This window comes from Lacerta agilis, chromosome 2 (assembly GCF_009819535.1).
Source record: "Lacerta agilis isolate rLacAgi1 chromosome 2, rLacAgi1.pri, whole genome shotgun sequence".
Classification (NCBI taxonomy): domain Eukaryota; kingdom Metazoa; phylum Chordata; class Lepidosauria; order Squamata; family Lacertidae; genus Lacerta; species Lacerta agilis.
Window position 1 is genome coordinate 51,563,762 of NC_046313.1, and position 18,035 is coordinate 51,581,796.

Genomic DNA, 18,035 nt, shown 5'->3' on the forward strand with positions numbered 1-18,035 from the left:
TTGGCTTGGCAGCAAACTGGCAGGCAGTGCAATTGTCTCAGGATTGGTGTAATGGGATCCATAGCAGCTGGACCAGTCAAGAACCTAATTGCTGCATTTTGCAATAGCCAAAGCTTCTGAACCATCTCCAAGGGCAACCCCACATAAAGGACATGACCTAAATAATTCAATTAATTAAATAAATATCCATAAAGTAACCCCGTGTGCAGGTTGGATAACAATTGTTAGCCTACCCTGTCCTGGAATGTCCATAGCTAAGGAACCAACCAATTTTCAGAAAAGGCAGTCGATAACACAAGAGGCTGGAAAAGCTGGTGTCAATATATATATATATATATTATATATATATATATATATATATATATATATATATATATATATATATATATATATATATATATATAATAGCCTAGGATTAAAGAGAATCAGAGAATTGGAAGGGACCCTTGAGAGTCAGCTAGTCCAACCCCCTGCAATGCAGGAATCCTGCCACAGTCATCCCAGCGTGGGCTTGAATCACCAACCTTCTGGTTAACAGCCAGGTGCACTGACCAACCATGCCACAGCATTTGAGGAGAAAGGACAGAACTTAAAAGAGTTAGGCCATTTAAACTGCAGTAATGAGGTGGTGAATGAGATGGCTGCTGCTGGACTATGCATAACACACTGGTGGAAAAGAGAAACGGATATTCACTGATATTTATTTAATTAGTGGTGCTGAGCAATCTGGTTCTAAATAAGGCTTGCTAGGGAGTAAGAAGTCAATGGGACATATATTGCTGAGTAAACATGAAAAATAATGCACTGTTAGGAGCCCCATCACAGAAGCCTAAGGACTGTTGCACCAGCCCCTATGAATGAAATTCCACCAATGCTGGAGTGCTCTCCCCCCCCCCCCCTGTGGGCTCTTGTCTTATTTCTTTCTTAGCCTGGTCAACAAGCAAGGGTTTACAGAGTCAGCTGCATCACCCTTGTGATTTCAGTACAGGCAAGAGAGTTTCCAGTTGCTTGACTCAGGCTGCCTCCCTGGTTGTTTTGTATGCTAAAATTAGGGGCTAATGTCTGGCTGAGCTGTATAAATGGATCATTTGGTGACATTAATGTGTGAAATATGCTAATATTAGCCTAAGAGAATGCCACTTTGCTCCCGTTAAACGTTACTCTTTTATCATCCATTTTGATCTGCCGTTGGAATGACCTATTTCATTCTTTTCTGAGACAGGCTGCTTTTTAAGACGCAAGGCTCCCCATAAATCACCACCACAATTTTCAGACCCATTGCTACAAAGCTGATGCAATGCGGCCATCATTCTGTTTTGTTTTTCCTCTCAGTTATTCATCCATCTCCTCTGTATTTTTATTACGCACAGGCCAGCGTACAAATACACGCCACGGACAGGCCCTGCCAAAATACCTACAGAGTGAGACATTCAGTCTTCCATGTGCCAAAAGAAAGTGTTTGGCTGAAGCGGAGTTCCTGTAAATATTCCCACTGGCCTGAATGAGCCAATTCATCTGAACCGAGGAACTAGCCAATGTGTAAGGAGGTTTTCATACAATTTGATCTAGATGTACTGCACCTCCTACGTTTAAACACCATTTGGCCTTTCTTAGGGGCGAAGAGAGGTGTTAAACTCGGACCTCCTGTAGGACAGTAGGAACTGCTGGAGTAGCAACTACTCAGTTAGATCAGCTTCAATTCACACTTCAAAACTTTCCCCAAATAAACAGAAAATCTGCTGTACTGTATCAAAGAATAAAGAACGTTTCTTCATTTTAGTAAGGATTGTACATGAGAACTGTCAGTTTTGCTATGTCAGCTTGTGCATTGACAGTGTAATTGGCTGTTTCTCTCTCTAGTCCATACCCAGTTGTTTTGTTTTTGTTTGATTTGTTAAAGATGTATGTGTAGAGTGGTTGTTTTCTGACTGAGTAATTGCAGCCAGCCCCCACAATGTGGGATTAAGAAGGCAGGTGTCTAATTAACATGAATTCCGGATTCTCCCCCCTCCTCCATATCACACTTTGGAATCCTACTTTGATTGATTATTTGATATAAAGGAAGCTTATATGCCCTTCAATAATAGTTACAAGGTGGTTTACCAAACACAGGGTCTTCCACGGGGTAATTTGTCTCAGCACAAGGACACACATTTCTGATAAACACAAAGAAGGAGCATGGCTCTGGACTTGGCTATTCTACCATTCAGTGCTGGCTCCAGATTTTGGAGGACCCTTGAGCAAGACCCCGACATGGACTTCCCTCCCTCAGTGAGTCTGCCTCCTCTTACTCGGCATTGCTACCAACTTGGCAGAGAGCCAATGAACAAGGAAGCAGTAGCACCTATTGCTGCTCCTTTTCACCACAACTGCTATCTTGCCCAGAGCAACAGATGGGTGAATAAACAGGCAACAATGGTGAGTAGGAGGAGCAAGTCCGGATGCGGGCGCTGTCCATGGTACCCTGTTAGGGTGTGGACCTTTAGCAGGTGCCTGACCATGCTGACCCTTGATGCTAACACTTCCACCATTGATCAAAGCATCATTCTTAAGGAAGTTCTGATGAGTCAGAGCTTTCCAAACAGCATGTCGCAACACGTTAGTGTGTCAGCTGCAGTGTGTTGGTGTCGTGTGAACGCTCCCCACACTCCTCCCGGGGGTTGGTTTAACCTCCAGTTTGCTAGTAAAGCTGAATTACTGTGTTGTTAAATGATGCTTGTCTAAAATGTGTGACACCAACATGAAAAGTTTGGAAAGTTAAATGTGCATTAGTTGCAGGCTTACTGTAGTCAAGTCAACGGCAAAACAAAACACGAGCATAGTTGGTTCTCTATTTCTCTGGAATCATGGTGTCCCAGTGAGATTGACTGGAGTAAGCACTGATAATTCAGTTGGAGAGAAAGCTGCTAAACACTATCTTGTTCTTTAACATGTTGTGATGGTTCTGCTAGCTCAGTGTCATCCGTCCCCCCATTACTATATGGTTTGTTATGAAACATGACACTTATTCAAGCCACCAACTAGCCATAACTGTTGCTAGAGCATCACTAGAGATGGGCTATTTAGCAATTCATACTACTGAGATTTCAGCTGGCTGATTAATATTAAAACAAAAAGTCAATGAAATGTAAGTCCTGCCTGCGTGCTACAGGTAAAAGAAAGTACTAAGGATTTGTTTTGTTATTTTTGTAATAGCAAAAACATAGCAACGCTATCAGTACCATTACTGAGAGAAGAGTAGGGTATGGGGTCCAGTAATATTAGCATGGCATAGGTCATTAGTTGAATCCCACCCTTCCCATTCTAAGTTGTTACTTGCACAGAACAAAGTCTGCCTATACAAGGGAGATCCCCCACTCTCCTCCCCTGTGTGACGTCTGTGCCCCATAAATCTGCTCTGGTGGGCTGCAGGAACACCAAAAACAAGTTTAAGGTGGGCATTGGAGGAAAGTCTCATTGCACAAGCAGACCTCTTTCCATGCATGCATACCCCACTTAGCATTATGCTGAGTTTCACTTGAAGTATCATGCAGGGTTAGGGAAGCTGTGCTGGACCACAAGTAACATCCCTGCCCATTGACCATGCTGCACTCCAGCAGGAAGCAAGCCCTTCTTGAGATGTGAATGCTCTGAACTCTCTCCACAGTAGACTCAGGTGTATATGTGTGTAAATAAAATCAAATATATTAAAGACACTACCATCCCCACGTGCCTCATTTTTCCAAAGGAAACACAAGACCCTTGGAATCTCACACTGCTCAGCAGAGACTGGAGTGGCTTGCAACAGTGTTGTGGAACACTAGGAAAGCAAGTATCTAACCCAGCTATGTTTAATAAAGAACTGGAAAATAACCCGGAAATTGTAAACAAGTAAGGTTTATCTGTTGGCGGTCCCAAAACTATGCAGTATTAATAAGAGATGAGGTCACACAACCTCCTAGTGAGCCTGAAATGATTTTTTTTTTTAATGGAAGTTTTCCAAGAAAAGATGTTAAAACCTGATAAATCTGTGTAGGTTTCTAACAGGTGGGAAAAGGAGGAGAGGGGAAGCCTGAGAAAATAGGTGTTTCTTTTTAAGATAAACAAGAATCTAAAGGCATTGTACTCAATGGGGAGTCTTGCAGAATTCATACTAAGTTTGTGCTAGTACTACGTTTGAAACCCCCATTTTAAAGATGGCGAGTTCTAGTGTTATGACATCCCAAGCATCATATACACTGCTCAACTACCTTCAAGCTTGCATTGATGTATCCATGCTGCTGGGGGATGTGCCCTAACAAAGGAGGGAGAGAGAAATGTACTTTCAGTTATGGGTTGTTGTAGTCAGGCTGAAGTTTGTATTATTATTATTATTATTATTATTATTATTATTATTATTATTATTATATTTTTACTTGTGAAATGCCAGGTGTTGCTGGACTACAACTCCCATCACCCCTGACCATTGGCCATGCTGGCTAGGGCTGATGGGAACTGGAGACAAACTACAATTGAAGGACCACACAGGATTGCCACGTTTGTTGTATAGGCTGTCGTTGGGGTTTTCCTCTGTGTGCATTTAATTTGATTGTAAAAACTGATGGTTTGTTGTCATCTGAACTGCATGTTTATTTTATTGCACACTTTTCTAATGAAAACACTTTTAAAAGTTTTGCCCAAAGTTGTTGAGTTTGGGTGTGTGGGTTTTTTGTTTGTTTGTTTGTTTTTTTTGCAAAATCTCAAAAAATGAAGATTTTGAGCTATTTTTAAGGAAAATCACCCAAAAACATCACTGCCATTGCCATATGTTTGGATTTTCCCAGACGTTTCAGCAATTTCCACCCAGACACAGCTTCCAACGGCCGGTTGCCGGCTATGTCCAGGAAATTTCAGGTGTATGGCAACCCTTTGCAGTTTGGAGAGACAGCTGAGAAACTTCTAGAATAAAAATAAGTAAATTTAAAAAATCTTACTGGTAGGGGGGCTTCATGTTCTGGTGGTATAGGAGAAGGTGGCTCATACAAACATTTTTCGCAATATTTATTTCTTATCTTTGAGACGTACTTGAAAAGTTTACTGGACCATTCAAAACATTTTAGCCATTCACACCCTCTAAAATGTCGTCTGATGAAATTAATGTACTAATCAATGTTTGCCTTTAAGGCTGAATCAGAGTAAGGCAGCAAAATGTCTTATTTTGCAGAGGCAGCTTCTTTCTGTAATTGGCTGTGTAATTTTTTATAGGGTTGTGGAAGTAAGGACTGGTGGGGAAGGGGACAACAGACTGGATAATCTGCCAGGTCCAGTGCAGAAGGAGAGGGCAATATTTTACCCAGTGTCAAAATAACGATAAATAAACATTAAGGGCCCCTCCAGTGGTGCTTTCTCATGGATTTGTTCTGCAACATGTCAAAGATGCAATAATAGTGCTCTTGTAGTGAATTAATGCTCGATTGATGGCATATCATTCTGCTTTATTAGTTGTTCTGCCATGTTTATAGAACAATACCATATTATTTGCCTCTGGAGAGGCAGATTTGCATAACAGTGCCACGAAGTTGGACCAAAGAAACATCTGTGGTATTAGAAGTGGCACGATTTTAGCAGGAAGCTACGGGAGATGCACTCATTGGAAATAAAGCCCCAAACTGTTAAAAACGTGGGAGGATCTGCAGCCTAAATCATAAATGCTTGGTTGCTAGAGAGTCACAAACAGGTGGCGGCATGGTATCACGTCCTTCACATTTAATTTTTTAAAAAATAGAAACATAGCTATTAGCCACGAAATGGGACACCCTATATTCACTAGCAACATATCCATTGAGTCCTGAGAGATAATAGGAGAGGGCTGATGTGGACTTCCAGAGGCCTAAGGTTGGCCTCTCATGGATGGAAACAAAATGGACTTTTACTGGGAATCCCACAGAACAGCTCTTCCTTTCATAAATGCAGCCTAATGCTAATGCTAATACTCACCTCAAAGACTCTGCTTCGGTGAATTCTGAGGTAGGTTTTGATTCTGAGATGCGTTGGGCCATGAAAACACGTCCATGCTGTCAAGTGTCCTCCTCTTCTTTTCCTTCCTCTTCTCCTCCTCATTGTTTTTTCCATTCCTGCAACCACTGTCTGTCCTGTTGTTGTGAGCCACCGCATTCTGTGGGCTGGAAATAGAGAAAGAGAGAAACCTACAATATTTTATCCATAGATAAAAATACAGACATTCTTATCTGATTTTAGATCGTGCGCACACTAAAAAACAAAACGCATGGTGTATGGACAATTGTTCAACTAGACGTTTAATTATATCATAAATGTTGAGAAAGGGAAACATTTTATATCTTTAAAAACACAAAAGCTATTACAGTACTATGTTTGACCAGCTGTACTTCCAGCTTTGCTGGTAACTCAGTTTCACACTGATTCCTCCCACTGTTTCTTATGGGCGACCTCTGGCTGAGGTGCACTGAATGCAGCAAATGATTCATGCCCCTGACACATTTTCTTATTCTTCCCATTGCTCAGCCTTTATCGCTTTTCTGTTCTGGAGAAGCAATTTCCACCAATATTATTTGGCTTTTTATCTTTTTGCCATCTGCTACTTGTCCACATGCAACTTACTCCAAGAAAAAAAGGAAGAAGTGAATCATTATCAGACTTAATTCTTTCCTTTTTTAAGTGTTGGCATTCTGAAAAGCTGCTTTCCCTTGCCAGATCTTGACACTGTAGCTGGTTGCCCAACTGAAAATGTTTCCTCTCCTGTACAGGGATGACACCTACAGAGCAAGGTTCACAAAGGTTGTCTCCTATAGCATCTTTCCACTTGCCAAACAGGCAAATAAACATTCTCAATTATGGAACTATTGTGATAACTTGATGGTTTGACACTTATTTTGCATGTAACAACTGTGCCTAATAGTTCCTAGGAAAGCTTTTGAAAAAGAATTGAGAGGCATTAATGACTTACAAATAACCCAGTCACTACCACTGATGTGAGTGAAGAAAGTCTAAGTTTTCTACTACAGTATGCCTTTTAAGTTTCTCAAGTTACACGTGCTGCTGTCTCAGGGCTATGACCCTGTATACCACAGGAGACATGGAGGGAGCATTGCTTTGAAATCTTGATTTAATGCTGTTCACAGATTTCCTTTGATTGCACTCTTAACAAATATTCCTGAGACCTCAGAATCAGTGCATGATGCTGAATGCTACTTCTGTTACCGTCTTTGACAGGTTTGGGGCTATTGGTGCCACTGCTGCTAATGCTACAGCCACTACACACCTGATCTGCAGTCAGAGAATGGCAATGTCCTAGTCAGCAATGGCATCACCAGACTCCTGGTGCGAATCCTGGCTCCCAAATGTGTGGATCTGTATGATATGCATGCAGCAATCCTGATTTTGTAATATTCAAACTTTATATTTTATGTGTGCACATAGAGTGGTATGCACCTCAAAAAGATACCATGTGGAGCAGCCCACAGAGGGAACATAACCTGGAAAGGAAGGGCACAAAGTCATAGTCTTTTTTTTACCAGCCAAAGGATTGCTCTGTATGCACTTCTGAAGGAGCTATAAAAAGAAGAAATTATAACCATCATATTCACAGTTTGAAGGGACGAGGGTGGCGCTGTGGGTTAAACCACAGAGCCTAGGGCTTGCCGATCAGAAGGTCGGCGGTTCGAATCCCCACGATGGGATGAGCTCCCGTTGTTTGGTCCCTGCTCCTGCCAACCTAGCAGTTTGAAAGCACAACAAAGTGCAAGTAGATAAATAGGTACCACACCAGCGGGAAGGTAAACGGCATTTCCGTGCGCTGCTCTGGTTCACCAGAAGCAGCTTAGTCATGCTGGCCACATGACCCGGAAGCAGTATGCCGGCTCCCTTGGTCAGTAAAGCAAGATGAGCGCCACAACCCCAGAATCGTCCGCGACTGGACCTAATGGTCAGAGGTCCCTTTACCTTTACTTATCCACAGTTTGATATATTTCTGAGCATCTCAGTTCTGTAATACTACTCACAATTGCACATGATGATAAGCCTGACTTTACAGAGCATCCTAAAAAATATTGACATGGCTTAACTATAATTAGCAGTGCTATTCTACACATCTCAACCCAGAAGGTCAATGGGACTTTTTAAAAAAAGGTAAAGGAGCCCTGACAGTTAAGTCCAGTTGTAGACGACTCTGGGGTTGTGGCGCTCATCTTGCTTTACTGGCCGAGGGAGCCGACGTATGTCCGCAGACAGATTTTCTGGGTCATGTGGCCAGCATGACTAAGCCGCTTCTAGTGAAGCAGAGCAGCACATAGAAACACCGTTTACCTTCCTGCCGGAGCGGTACCTATTTATCTACTTGCACTTTGACGTGCCTTCAAACTGCTAGGTTGGTAAAAGATTACAGCCAAATTTGTAGCGGGAATGGGAAACCTGTGGCTATTTACATATTTGTTGGACTACAGTTCCCATCATCCCTGACCACTGGCCATGCTGGCTGAGACTGGTGAGTTCAACAACATCTGGAGGATCACAGCTTCCAACTCACTGATTTATAGGCAACACAAATCCCCCAGTACAAATATTTAGCTATTTCACCGAAAGGGCCTGTGATAAACAGGTGGTTGACCTTGTCTTCATAATCTCTAGAGTCAACAAATATTAGCTAACAATATCTGGCTAAGGGCGTACCTCTCTATATATATACATAAATGGCTCTGAAATCATCTTTAGCAAAACAATATCTTACAACATGTTGCTGTGTTATGGTCATACTGCAGCTTTGCTTCAGGGAAGGGGAGGTGGGGTGATTTGAGAGTTCTCTGAAATGTGCATGTGGAAACCTTGCAGCAACTTGTTAGGAGAGAAAGTCACTTGAGAGTTTCGGAGCTGGGAAAGCCAGGCTTGTCCCAACTTGCTTTCCAGCAAAAGACCCTCATCAGCTCCCAGAGCACACCTTAATATGAAAGAGAACAAATTTGTTTAAGGCTGATTGAGGGCTGGCTTGGAGTAATGTCTACAGGTATGCAGTCATCAGCCAACAAACACAAAGCATCGATCAGCCCCAGGGCTCTCCCATTCCCCCCCCCCATAAGAGACAGTGTTGTGGAAAGTCTCCGCTTCCCTGGCCTCATGGGGAGGGATTGGTGGGTGGTGGCCCTCCTGCATCTTGTCTGATTGTTTTACAAGTGGTTTCCAACAGATGTAGCTGTGTTTCACAGATGAATTACTTAGTGCAGCTAGAATGGGGAAACCCTTACAATCAAATTATAAAGCTACTACAGGGCAAAATGTCATCATGGCATCCCTCAGAAAAACATACCAAGTCAAAGAAATGAAAATGACCAAAAGAAAGGAGAACATTCTAGAGAGGTTATGATGGTGAGCAGTTCTATTATCATGTGCCCCATCCTTAAGTGAGTAAATTGTACAGTAAATCATAACTATGGATTACATTTAATAAATGCTGTGAATGCAAATTAGCTGGCTGCCCAAAGACCTTTAGACTTCAGTCAAAAGATCTGACTACTACTCTAGGTCCCATTAAATCCAGTGTGGCCTATATTTGTGGGATATTTACAATGCAGTCAAACCAACAACACATGTCTGCTAGATAGGCACATGATAGGAGCTGAAGCTCACAGAATTTTCCTGTAAATTTTCCTAGAGAGAACTCTGAGAGCTCCTCCCACCGTGCCCTGACAGGGGGAGGGTGTATCCATATATAATCTCACCTGGCCAGGCACTTCCTCTTTGCTCTTTGCCTTTCACCTCATTTTAGCAATGTAGAACATCTCCATTTGCTCCTTTGCTCGGACACCATCTTAAACTAGATGTAAGCAATGCTGTGTAACAGAATGTCTGTGTAACAGAATGACCATTTTAAGCCTGCTTGAACAAAGCTGCTGTTATCTGTTATTCTTCAGCAAGAAATACTGAGTGAGTAAATGTTATTTTTACCTTTTACAAGACAATTCATGTGATTGTTGTTTTAAGGGGGAGAAAAGGGGGAAATATTAGGAAAATCCAGTCTGCGTTAAAGCATCCTGGATTACTTAAACTGAAAGGATGAAACTAGTCTGTCTAAGCATCCTGTTAAGCTGCAAAGGAATGCACTCTGCTGAACTCACAAGGATGATATCTAATAAATATATCCTTTCCTAGCATCTATACACAACCCTACAATATTGACACACTCTATTTAAGAGCTTAGCATTCTTCTTCAAGGGCTATATTAGATGCTATCTGAGAATAAAACTCCAATACAGTAGTGTAAGATTTGACTGAGCTCTCTTTCCAAATGTAACAGTAGGTGTACCTGCATCTAGGTGGTCTTCAGTCGACTTTGTTGATAACCTGCATGGAATCTGTCTTGTGATGTATCACCTTTTCCCCAACATGCTTCAGACTACAGTGTCAGCCCCAGCAAACATGTCTATGCATTTGTTGGGGTTAATGAGAGTTGCAGTTGAAAACATTTGGAGGGCACTCGCTTGTGGAAGGCTGCTCTGCACAAATTATGCTGCTACCTGTCTAGTATTCAAGGCATAATATTGCTATGAGTTTGGGTGTTAGGCTGTGTGCCAGACTAACTCTTCTATCCAGCAAGTGTTAAAATCTAATCAAAGCTTCTAATTTTTGGACTAGCCAGGCTAGCCTCCTGGTGAGGTTGTAAGGAGAACAAAGGAAGGGGCTCCATGGGAGATGGCAAATCGGTGGCAACTCGCAGACAATGAGTAGGACAAAAGCCTTGAGAATTGAGAGTTGGCAGTGATGTGACCTAGGAAGGAAAGCTGCAAGCTGGAGTAAAAGAGGGAGAGCAATGCTAGAGAGCAATTTTTGATTTCTGCTGGAATCTGAGGCTGTGGCTATGGGAAAAGCGAGACTATTTGGGGGGTGTTAATGCTGTGAGCCCCTCCATTCTAGGCTCAGGTTATATATGTGCGTAAATAAACCATATGTCCTAAAGACACCACAGTCTCTGCTGTGCATCATTCCAAAAGGAAACACAAACCCTGGGTGAGCAACCAGAACCCCAAAATCTCACTCCACTTGGTGATTGGGGTGGTGTGCAACAATATAGTCTCATAAGGTGATTTATTCCTTGAGTCAAGCATTTTGCCTGTTTGTCATTATAAAAATGGGAGTATAACTGTTTTAAACAAACTATAAAAGTAGCTTATAAAATAACAATCAAACACAAACAATAAAATCCAGATAAAGCTATTTAAAAACCAATCAAAGTTTGCTATCCAATTTAAAAGAAATAATAGCCTCAATAGGGCTGTAATAAGAAAACAATCATCCATTAAGTACTGGGGGGGGGACACACCTTTGACTTGGAAGCACAATCCTGTGCACATCTACTCAGAAGTAAATTCCACAGAGTGTCCTGTGGAGCTCACTCCCTAGTAAGTGGGAAAAGGATTGCAGTCTAAAAGGCACCAATGACTGTTTCTAGGAAAGGTGTTGTGAAATGGGGTGCTACCCCCCTAATTTCCAAAGGCAGGACCTCTGAAAACGATCTTTTAAAAATAGGCAGGTTCATGCAGGACAAGGCGGTCTTTCAGATCCCTGGTCCCAAGCCATTTAGAGATTTAGAGGAATTCTGCCTTCAGGCATCAGAAGGAAAAGGAACATGGCTCGGCTGTATGTAAGGCTGGTCTGAGATTGCCAGGAATCCCATTATAAGTGGTTCTTTCATTCCTTATTTTTGAATACCCCTGATGCATGGAACAGACACCTTAGTTCATACATATGATTTATTCTGTTAGCCATTTGTTGACCTGAAAAGCATAAATAAGTTACAACACCTGCACAAAAGCCCAGCTTATTTCTACCTCCAAGTGTTCTCAGGTACCCCTAATAGCATATTCTGATCCTCAAATTTTGATTTTCTTCATGAAAACAACATTTTAGAGCTACTTTATTTCTCTTACAGTTAGAGATTTCTCCAACACTATTCTCTCATTCATCTTCTTCCCAATCCAATAGCCCGTCCCAATCTCTAAACTGTGATTTATTTAAAAAAATTACAAATTAAAATAATCATTATGGGTTCTGTTTCATTTTTCGGTTCATTGACATTAGCCTTGTTCCAGCAGGAGGAAACATACACCAAAGTGGATGCTACGTGCAGGTTTCCCGGGGCAGAAAAGGGTGGTCCAAGGGCTGGGGCAAGATAACAGCAGAATTAAAGCATGGGAAGATAGGAAGCTGCCTTATACTGAGTCAGTATCCATGTATCTCAGTATCCTCTAGCACAGCAGCAGCTGTCCAAGTTTGAGGCAGGGTTCTCTCCCAGCCCTACCTGGAGATGCTGGAGATTGAACCTTTACGTGCAAAGCAACTACTCTGCCACTGAACTATGGCTCTTCCCTAAGCACTTCTCCTCCTAACTTCTCATCTCTACCAATGCCCCGACATTAGTAACTGTCTATCCTCTATCAGCTCCCTTTGGATGTTGCCAGAAAGGTGAAGTTGCCACTGCTCTGTGTCTTTTTCCTGATAATGCGTAGTTGTGATAATATGACGTCTTCTTGCGTGATTCTCTGTCCCTATCCCCAACAATGATGTGAGGTTTAGGCAGGGAAACAGCATGAGGAAACCCAGTGGCTCTTAATGTTGAATGAATATGCACAGGGCCATGTACAAGAACCCTGGCAGGGGCGGACTTTGGTAATATGGTGTTCTGAGCAAGGAAAAAATTTGGCACACACCCCCTCTCCAAACATTTCTTATTATCACATTAATTCATTTTGGTACGGTTGCTTTTTTTTGGGTACCCATATAAATATAGGTTTTATTATGATGATTATTACTATTTTGCGCACCCTCAGCTCCATGCTCTTGGCAGGTGAACCACCTGCAACACCCTAAATCTGGTGCTGACCCAGGTTACACAAGGTTCCCAAGGATGTGGAGTGCCTCTGCGTGTATGTGCTGTTGTCAGACTTTCAGAAGTCGGGGACAGGACCCACGGGGCACGGCAACATCAAGGATTGGGGCAATGATCAGATAGCAACATGAACATAAGAAGAGCCGTTCTGAATCAGACTAGTGGTCCATTTATTCCAGCATCCTGTTCTCACAGTGACCAACCAGAATCCTTTGGGAAGGCAGCAATCAGAACCCAAGTGCAGACCACTCTCCCCACTTGTGACTCCCAGTGAGTAGTATTCAGAGGGAAGTGAGAGCATTCCACTGTAGCCATTGATCTCCCAACATTTTCCCTTTTTAAAAAAAAGCCATGGGGAGAGACACAAATTGGATCAGGTGAAGAACACTTGGGAGGATGATTAAGACCTGTACAGCAGCCACACACATACCCCCGCTGCAGTTCCTTCCTTTAAAAGAAAAAGGGAAATGAGAGATCTGGTCACAGATATGCTGCATCTTTTCTGTTTGGTCCCAGCTGGATTGTGGCCTATGCGATTGGAAAGTGTAGAGTACTCGGGGTCAGTTTGTCTTTTCCTTTACTGAAAAATTAACAGCATGCTGTAGTTAGTGCAAGCAGAGAGCATGGTGGTTTCTGGAGAGGGACTCCTGGGTTCTGCAGTGAATAGAAGATGGTGTCTCACATACATGCGTTCCTTAATATTCATGAAGGAGAAAAAAGGCAATATCTAAGCTGGGATTAATGCTAAAAGGTTTGATTAAAAACAAAACAGCAGGTAATCTCTTTCAATTACCTTAGCAGCGAAGAAAATGTAGGTAAACATCCCTTCTACTCCCCAGTACAAATGCAACACACACACACACACACACACACACACACACATGTTCCCTTTCCACCGTGATGAGTCACTTAAGCAGTTAGCTGAAAAATAAATTACTGAGATCTAGAAGTAGTGTAAAATTAGGGACTGCAGATGCATGGCTGATGTAAGCAAACTAACAATGATAGGCAAAGAACTTAATAGGAACACGGGAATTGACTGTGTAGCTCTACAAACAAGCTTACAGCAACCAGTCGGCTCCTGCTCCTTGGTTATTGACAAGTTCTGCTTCTTCCAGAGGGTGATGGGGTGCATCGCTAAAGCAACAGGATTGTTTAGTTACTATTTTGAGTCACGTTTTGCTGTGCACCACCCAGATCCACATTCAAAGCTTATTGAAGAGACAATTGCTGTTTCTGCCTAAGAGTTATAAACTTATTAGATGTGGCTATCTTTTGTTTTGTGTATTACTATTAGGAAGTGAGAGATTTTATTTTCTTGGGCTCCATGATTACTGTAGATCGTGACAGCAGTCACAAAATTAAAAGACGTCTGTTTCTTGGGAGAAAAGCGATGACAAACCTAGACAGCATCTTAAAAAGCAGAGACATCACCTTGCCTACAAAAGTCTGTATAGTTTTCCCAGTAGTGATGTATGGAAGTGAGAGCTGGACCATAAAGAAGGCTGATTGAAAAAGAATTTATGCTTTTGAATTATGATGCTGGAGGAGACTCTTGAGAGTCCCTTGGACTGCAAGAAGATCAAACCTATCCATTCTGAAGGAAATCAGCCCTGAGTGCTCACTAGAAGGACAGATCTTGAAGTTGAGGCTCCAATACTTTGGCCACCTCATGAGAAGAGAAGACTCCCTGGAAAAGACCCTGATGTTGGGAAAGATTGAGGGCATAAGGAGAAGGGGATGACAGAGGATGAGATGGTTGGACAGTGTTCTCGAAGCTACTAACATGAGTTTTACCAAACTGCAGGAGGCAGTGGAAGACAGGAGTGCCTGGTGTGCTCTGGTCCATGGGGTCACGAAGAGTCGGACATGACTAAACAACAACAGCATTACTATCAGGGCCTCCCAATATATTTTGCTGTCTGAGGCAACACATACACATTCTCTGGACAGGTAGCTGTAGTAATTTAATGGCTAGATTAGTGCCATTCACTCGGTATGTTGCTGCCTTTGGGTTGGGTTTGGATGTTGCAGTTAGTGCCTGGACTTTGAGGTCATTGGGAGATTTCCTTCTGATGTTGCCTCAGTTTTGTAGGATACAGTGTGTGGTGACTCTTGAGAGGGCATTCTCAAAAATGGCACCCTGACTCTGAAATGCCCTCCCCTCTCAAGTAGGTGTGAGCAGTATCAACACTGATGGAGTTATGTTGCCAAGTAAAACTGCAGGCAATTCACCTAAACATTTTACTAAAGTGGCCCCCCTCACTTGACTGATACACTTTTGTTGTTAGTATATTGTCCATTCTTAAGATGTATTTACCGTAAATGAAATATTGTTTTAATGTTGTTTCTCGCTTTGGGGTTGTGTGAACCATTGAGAGTGGGTTATAAATAAATGAATAAAATGCAATAATAAATATGTACAGGTTATTGTTAATTATAATAATCATAATTTGATTTCTTACCCGGCCTTCACCATAAGGTCCCAGTGCAGTTTACATGTAAAAATGCAATATTAAAAACAGTTTAAAACAAATTAGTCACCAGAATAGGGCAGAACTTATGAAATACATGCATTAGATTAAATGAAAGGTAAAGGACCCCTGACAGTTAAGGTTGGCACTGCAGGAGCTGGGACCAAGCAACGGGAGCTCACCCCGTCACAGGCATTCGAACTGCTGACCTTCTGCTTGGCAAGCCCTAGGCTCTGTGGTTTAGACCACAGCGCCACCCGCGTACAGGACTGCAAACAGTTCGTGTGTGTACTGTTAATATTGGTCACTGTCATCCCCTGTTGTCTCTAAATTCCATTTTAAGCAACAAACATTTGAATTGTTTCATTTCAATCCAATGTTTGTCAGCTGAGGAATACAAGAAGATAGTGGTTTAGAAGGTGATTCATAAATTGTAATACAGTAATAATATCTATTTTGATCATAAAACTTGATTTTTCTGATTAGTGCTAAAAAGCTTATTTTATTAATAAATGCATAGATTGGACAATCTTTTTAGCGCCAAGTTGAATTCTACCTGATGTTGGCAAATGCCAAACCTTCCACTCCAACCATTGCCACTGCTCGCCAAACCCTCAGGAGTGATTTTGCCATGCAGGATCACATCCTGGATGCATTGCAGCAGAACAAACTGTTCCTGTGCACATTGCATTCCACTACAATTGCCAAGGAAGGGAAAGGGGATGGGGATGTTCACAGTCCCTGCAGCCAGTGAGACTGAGGCATGACCATTAACTCAGAATTCAGGTAGCACCAGTCTATTCACTTCAGGAAATCTCATGATAGTTTGATGCTGTCGGCAGTTATTATTTGTCATATGCAATTGCTCTCCCAAAGTTTTAGCATTTGGAGCTGAGCGACTGTTTGGCACAGACAGCTGCATATCAAGAATGAAAGATGCCATTTTTCAAACCTATTGGATGGTGAAGATTATGTAGCCCTAGATGTTGCAAGCAGCACCAGTGGTTGGAGATTATGGGAGCTGTAGTACAGCAACCGCTGCTTCCCCCCCAACTGCACACACTTTATCACCTGCAGCCTTTAATGGTTTGTGCCTTGTGTCACGGACACCTAAATTCCAGCCAGCCTAAGACATTTTGGCACTTGAAGCAAACCAGATAAGAGTGCCGCCTCCTCCACCTGCCTACCCTCACCAGGAAAGAAAGAGTAAGTGAAGATCTACACCAGGAACAAGGGGTGAAGACAGACAGACATCAGGATCTGCTGTCCCTGTGGATGCTTCCACTAGAGGTGGTGGCCTCACCTGGCCTCATGGATTGGCTGGTCCTGCCTCTATTAAAATAGGCTATTAAATATGTGGAAGGTATTTAGAAAGTAAAAGGCAGATGAAATGTTGATTATCTCTCTAAAATGGTCCCAAAAGATCTCCATCTGAGCCATCAATAGTAAGGGCTAATATGATTCATGAGAATCGGTTTGCATTTTGCCTTCATCAAGTGATCTGATAGTATCCACAATTTTTATACTGAGTACATAAAATGGGCTTAATTTTATATAAAGATTCCCTGTTACACAAATAATTTATGTTGGTTCCCTTCCCAGATATGTTAATGACAACCTCAATATGCACATGCAGTATTTGCATTTCCCCTTCTAATTATGTGTTTCTAAGAGGAGCTCTAGAATTGCAGCAGCACATTAGTCAATTCATGGAACTTGGCTTTTCCCAGACTCGCTTGGCTATCTTTTAGGAGCGCTTCAAAGAGTCCTTAAACAAACTTTCCTTTCCGAGTTTGGCAGCATGAATTAAATTTGTCAATATAGCTGGCTGTCTTCTGTCTGCTTTAAGCTCCATTACTAAAATCTGCATTTCATTGGAGGATTTCAACTGCTTCCACAATGCAAATATTTCTGTGAATATTACCAGCTGATAAATTCATCTTTCCTTTAGATAAAGAAGAAATGGCCCCATTTTTAATTTCACAGAGCACAACCCATTCACAACATTCCAGATGAAATAACTTTTGTCTTCACTGGGAATTTTGCAACCATTCATCTATTTTCAAATGATATTTTTCCCTGTATTTTTTAAAATAAGGATAACAACCATACAAGTTTAGCTACAGCAATCCAACAAAAAGTGGATCCTCATACAGGTATCTGTTTGGAATAATCATACACCTGCTTGCACATCAGCCCTAAAGACAATACATTTATATGAGAGATACTTTCACATACTAGCCTTGATCCAACTAAAGTTAATTGGACTTAATTCCCAGGAAATCAACAATGGGGTTTAAGTTAAGTTGTTTGATTTGTGAAGGCAGCTAACTTAAGCTGGACTGGATATCCTAGTTTCAGGACAGAGTACACGTCTGTACTGAAATCCATTATTTGCACTCTCAAGTAAGAACCAAACTACAGTACACATTACACCCAGCTGAATGTGAGTAGAGTCTAAACCCCTCCCTCTTTTTCCTTTGTTTCTTTTTTGACTGGGAAAAGCACTTCACAAGTGGATAGGAGGTGGCAGAGGAAATGGTTCAGTCTTTCCTATCTATCCCTGCTCCTGTGGCACTAAATGTACTACCTATTTCTCATTGTTTTCTACTCCAGTGTGCCATCTGATTTAGTATTATGCCTAAGTTCCACTTATATTTATTTACAGCCACTCAGACAGCCAACCTTAC